The sequence below is a fragment of the Peromyscus californicus genome, unplaced genomic scaffold (genome assembly GCF_007827085.1).
Source record: "Peromyscus californicus insignis strain IS unplaced genomic scaffold, ASM782708v3 Scaffold_19__1_contigs__length_69161282, whole genome shotgun sequence".
In the NCBI taxonomy this organism is placed as follows: Eukaryota; Metazoa; Chordata; class Mammalia; order Rodentia; family Cricetidae; genus Peromyscus; species Peromyscus californicus.
In genome coordinates this window covers 48,973,655-48,979,823 of record NW_026294491.1, presented here as the reverse complement: position 1 = coordinate 48,979,823, position 6,169 = coordinate 48,973,655, and the positions used below count along the sequence as shown (strand labels likewise).

The following is a 6,169-nucleotide window of genomic DNA, read 5'->3' as shown; positions in this document are numbered from 1 at the left end:
GGGCAGTAGAGTTTTAACTGCTACTAAGGAGGGGTCTGCTTTCTCCAGGTATCCCCAATAAAAACAGCAACTACTAAAGATTTTTCCTTGGGATATTAAGGGGACAGTAGATGAAGGGGCTAAAATAGCTACACACTCTAGGCAGTGTAGTGTAATACAATTGGCTCAACCTAGTCAGGGGGAGTCTCAATAAAATGATTTTAGGTGTTCCCCAATCTCTAAATGCAGATTTTCTTTATTATGAACCTGGTGAAGTTCTTCAATCAAATGTGATAATGATAATTATTTCTTTACTTTCAGCTTTTACTGTTCCTATTCCAGAAGGTATTATTCATAAATTCATCCATAAATGATCAAATTTCAGTTTTAGCACCGAGCCATTAGTGTGGCATTCAGAGATCTTTATGCTAAATGTATTATACTTCATGTGTGTTTTTAGCTTTTACTTAATGATTCTTTTCCATATGATTGGTCTTTCTTCCTCTATAATTGAATCCCCAACATGTGCTCTGAATTTCGTTCATGGGGATGGAAGAAAGAAAAGCTGAGGAACATTGAGTTGAGAGTTGAAAATTAGTCCCTCCCCTCCTCACAGGTAGATTAGCTTCCTAATGGTGTCCAGTTGGAAATGGCTACTCCCACAGGCCTACAGCACGCATACTATACTGTTCCCCAAATAAACTATATTAAAACATTTTACTATCATTTAATCTGTGGGATTTCACCAGTTTGTTTTTTGGCTATCCCGGAATAATTACACTTAAACTATTAATAAGATATTCAAGTGAGGAAAATGTACCATCAGCTGAGAGAGGCGATAGTAATCTGGTGAGGTATAGTACCCAAGGAGGAGACACAATGGCAAGAGGACAAGAAGGAATTACAACATTCTACTTCGGCCCATCACTAAGTCACTTCTTTAAAAGACTTTGTTCCCTAAATTGCTCACAAGCCGTTCATTTACTAATCTAGCCTAGAATTCTCAAGAAAATGAATGCTAACTCACTGTTTTATAGCTTCCATAATTCCCGGGACCTTTGCCCATCTCATACCTGGCCCATTTCCCAGGCTCTGTTGTCTTCACTGACTACACAGAAACTCTAAATTCTTTTCTGCAGTCTCCTGGTATTTCTAAGCACCTGCTCTCCTGGGTTCGTGTACATTTAAAGGGACCTGGTGATCTGCGCCCATCTTCTCACCTGTGTTTTGAAATCCAAATTTTGAATTTTCTTCCTCATCCTAGAAACTCTCTTAATTCTGTACTGTGAAATAGATTATGCTAGAGAAAAATGAGATAGGGTTAAATTTTATGGAAATCAGAAAAGTATATATAACACAAAAATCATTTGATGTACTAGTATTGAACTCAATACTTTAAAGCTTGTTAATTTTTCCCAAAAATGTGTTATATTTAATCCATTTAACATAGTATCACTTTAGAACATTTACTCTTTGATTCCCACTACACCACCTCATCCTGAAAGTTTCAGTGGAATTTTATCTCTGCTGTAATTCCTCAGGGATTATACCCCACTCAGAACTCTAAGGTCAAGATTCGTATGATGAAAACCAATCAAAAAAGCAATAGAATAATCTAGCTACCATTTCTGTCCTCACATGTGAATGGGATCCACTGGCAGACAAGATCTCTGGTGGCATCGCAAACATACCAGGCAGCCCTGAAGCATCTCTCCGGTGGGCATTTGAGCTTAATGAGATTCCTAGAGCTTGATGGCTGCTCCAGTGACACATGGGAATTTCAGCCAACAGAAATAAGAGAAAAGCAGAAGAAAGGCGCCTTCATGTATAAGGAGACTTCCTAGATGTTCCCATGTCATGCAGGACTTCTACTCATACCACATGGCCCTATATATCTGTAATAGACATCAGGACATGCAGTTCTTTGAGTGGATATCACTGCAAATAGTTAGACAGATGTCTTGGGTTTATTTGAGAAAGAAAAGAATGCACTTCTGGCAGGAGAAAAGTTATCTTGGACTTTTCATCATTCTGGAATTCATATTCTACCTATCAGATATGTTATTTATTTATAATTGATCTTAAACAGCCTTGCTCTATTGAACTTGAGTACATTTTTTAGTCTTATACTTCTTTACAATGCATAATTCATGATTCTTAGCTCTCCACAGAATGTTTCTTCAAATATGTCAGTACCGACTTTTCTCAGTACATTTTGTTTGTGTTTGATAGAAGTCAAGGATATTGGAGGTTGCTGAGTGCTAATTGGTCTTGGTCTTGCTATTTATGACTTACTGTCTATGATAGGTAGCACATTCCTATTATATTTGAGATTAAGCCTTGAGAATAAACTATTAGACAAGAACAACTTTTCAAATCTCACTGCATATATTACTGTTTATCACCAGACCAATCTTGGAAAAGCATCCTGAGTGTCTTCTTCCTTTTCCAATGAAGCTGCCACGTCGGATGATGCTGTCAGGATCCTATTGTGCCAACATTCTCCTCCTTTTGTTTGGTTGATCTTTGAATGAATTCTGGTACCCTTTCCTTGACTTCCTTATTGTATGTTAGAAGTCATAGTTCCCATATTATTTCTAACTCTACTCTCTAGATGACATCTATTATTCTGGTTCAATGAGTACGACTCATGAGCAGATGGATGGCACATGTGTTCTCCAAAGCAAGACTTCCTGAGATACACTTACTCATTAATATTTTCTGTTGAATACATTCTTAATCACCTCCTTGTCTAGATCTTCCCCAAAACATCTGACAAACCCCCAATCAAACTCATGTTCTGCAATTCCTCATTCTGCTTTTAATCATAGCACTTAGAGTGCTGTTCATACAATAAATACTGCCACCATCCATATGACTGCCAAATTTAGACACTGTAGTCATATTTCACGGCTTCCTTTTTTTCCCCACCATCTAGCCAACCAACCATTAGTACAGGTAAGTTAACCACTTAATTAACACTTTAATCTGAACACGCATTTCTACATGTACCATATTCTCTAGGGAGACAGTTGACTTTTATTACTATGTTACATCCTAACTTGTCTTTCCATCTACTCTCACCTAGTCTATTCTTCTCATGTTCGAAATATAATGATGTCAAAAGGTAGACCAGAACTTCCCTGTTTAAATATTTCCAAGTTTCTCGACTGTTTCTGGGAATAAAGACAACCTTTTACAATGTGGCCTTCAGTTGCAGTGTTTCATTCAGTGTGGCCACTACCAAGCCTCAAATTCATCAGCAACTCTTCTGTATCGTTCAGTACATGGTCCTCTTCAGATGACCCATTCTTTTTGTTTTTCCAGTCCCAAGGCCTTTGTACTAGACTGAAGTACTCATCTTCAGACCACTGCTCATTCACCGCTGTCTGTGAATATGAGCTAAATTTACAAACAAGTCAAATTCTTTGCTGATAATGTCTCATGGCACTGTGTCCTAGCCCTTCTCTTGTCCATGGAACTCTTTTGCTTCATGAATTCGGGGGGAACTTCACAATCTTCACAATACCTCGTGCTCCACAAGGCTTGGCACCATATTCATTTCCCCCTACCACTGTGCTCTACTTCTCAGCAAACCTTGTAGCACACAGGAGGCATTCGATGACCATTTATTGAATGGATGGGTGCATCAATGACTGGAATGAATCTTTTATGACTGGTGCTCCTTTATAACTGCGTGTATGGGTTTGGGGTAGACATTAGTTTGTACCCATAAACAATAAGATGTCTGCCTGGCCTTTAATTTGTCCACAGGAAGCTGACAGTACAGAATTTGTTGTAAGAATCATTGCTAAGGCTTCTCTGCCCTTTGTGTGCCCCTTGGCTGCATGTGGTGCAGTCCTTTTCTGTTTTCCTACCTTAAACTCTTTCCCTTCTGGTTACACAGGGAAACGAGTGATGGCAAATATGCATTCACTCTTGACTTCCTGTGCATTTTCTCCTTTTGGTTACTGGTCCATTTCTTCTCATTTTTAGAACCTGCTTCCTTCTAATAAAACAGGCATGGCTTTGGTAGCTGTCATTTTCACATTGCCTTGTCATCTATTATTTTGAGCTTGGGTTGCAGGAGAGAATCATCATCTTCCTGGATTAAGCTGCTGGCAGCTCATTCTTGAGGTCTGCCAATGGTTAGGAGGACTCATTCAGTTGTCACTGATATCCCCCAGGATTCAGCCCATAAGGGCTGCTGCAAGTTTTTTTCCTATGCAGGATTACATGTCTGAGCAACATCAAGTGCATGCTTTGTGAAGTCATGTGCCCTATGTGTGTATACCTTCACCCATAAAAATTCTGCTATTTCCAAGCTCTTACAAAATCACTGATGGGTAGAAAACTTCAGTTATGCAAGATGAATAAGCTCTAGAGATCTGCTACAAGAGATAATGCCTAACAGGAATCTATTGTGCATTTAAACATTTAACACAATCGATTTCATTCTAAATGGTCTTTCTGATCTTAACAACAAAAAAAGGACACAGATATCTGTTTATGTTCTTGATCACAGTGACATTTTCACACATATGCGTGTGCCCAAACTCATCAAATCATATATATACTATAAATTTGTAGTTTTTGGTCCAAACCTCTGCAGCCCTATGAGTTTCCTTCTCTCCCAAGCACAAACTTTGCCATGACCATCAGCTCCAGGTAGCAACATCAACTTTTACCAAGTTATCTGACTTCTGCCCAGACTCTGAAATGCCAACTATGTTGAGGTCTGCACTTGATGTCAAGGGTGGTACCACCTCTGTGAAGGAGAATGCCAAGTAGAGGATGAACTCTCTGGCCTACTCTAATCTGGGAGTGAGAGATCTCAAAGCAGTGGCCATCATGCCAAACACTGGGGTCACCTTAAATGAAGCCAAAGCCAATGGGCAATGGCAGTCACACTAGCTCCTCTGGATTACCATCTCCAATAGTCTCTACTTCTGTGACATTACCATCTCCAATAGGCTCTCCTACCACTCCTCCTCCCAAATCCCCACTCTTCAACATGTACCCTGTTCCTCATGTGCTGGCCAGTATATGGCTGCAGAAGTATCAATGGGCTACAACCAGAGGAGGCAGGATCCTTGTATAACTGGGTCTTTGGGGCAGGGCAGGGCTGGATTACTTTCCCCTGCCAGTGTCCAGAGCACTGTCATCATTGATTCTGACCCCAAGGATGAGGAGTCGCTAATGTCTCTGGTGGCAGAACTGGTCCTGGACTGAGCCAATGAGATGCCCAAACTGGGACTAGGGCAGAATGAGTTTGACTTTATTGCAGATTTTCCCTCTGGCTGCCAATGCCAAGTGTCCCTAAAGATTGGGGAACAAAGAAACCAATTCTGTTGTAAGTAAAAGTTACTGGAAAGAAAAAAAATTATATGTAGGTGGGGTGTTCTGTCATGCCAGCCAGCTCCCAAATAACTACACAGAGACTTATTATTAATTATAAATACTCAGCCAATAGCTTAGGCTTGTTGCTAATCAGCTCTTACATCTTAAATTAACCCATATTTCTTATCTACACTCTACCATATGGTAGTACCTTTTTTCAGCATGGCATGTTCATTTTCTACTTCCTCTGCTTCTTGCTGGTGACTCCTGTCACTCTGCCCTTCTTCCTGACATCCTCTCAGTTTGGCTCCCTTGCCTAATCTTTTCCTGCCTAGCTATTGACCAATCAGCTCTTTATTAACAATGAGAGCAACACATTTTCAGTGTACAGAAGGATTATTCTACAACATTTATGTGTATATCGATAAGCCTATTTTAAAAAATAGTCATAAGAGCCAGAGCCATGCTGTTCTCTTGTGGGACCTCTATCAGGCTTCTCCTGTCATGATCTTTCACTTCCTACCACCCCACTCTCAATTCTGTTACCGAACTCCTTCTGTTTCTTCCACAGTTCCTGTCCTACCTTCCTTCCTCTCATTTTTTCTCGCCCAACACTCAAATTTATATTTTCTCTTAATTCTGAAATTTTAATTCCTCTCTTTTGTATAAATTTGTTTATTGTTCTTATTAAGATAATAATGCAGAAGATAAAAACTCAAATAGTTCTCTAGGGCCTCTCATGAGAAATAGCAACCTTAGCCATTTTATGTCACTATTCCTGTTGTTCATTCATACTCATATTGAAAAAGTATTTTCTGAGCATTGTCTACATGTTGGGCACTATTCTAGT

The 6,169-nt window shown here is 39.6% G+C and overlaps 1 pseudogene; it reads left to right on the top strand.

Annotated features, from left to right (window-relative positions):
- The first annotated feature begins 4,698 nt into the window (after positions 1–4,698).
- On the top strand, positions 4,699–5,340 carry LOC128113930 (cbp/p300-interacting transactivator 1-like; annotated as a pseudogene).
- Positions 5,341–6,169: the final 829 nt, after the last annotated feature.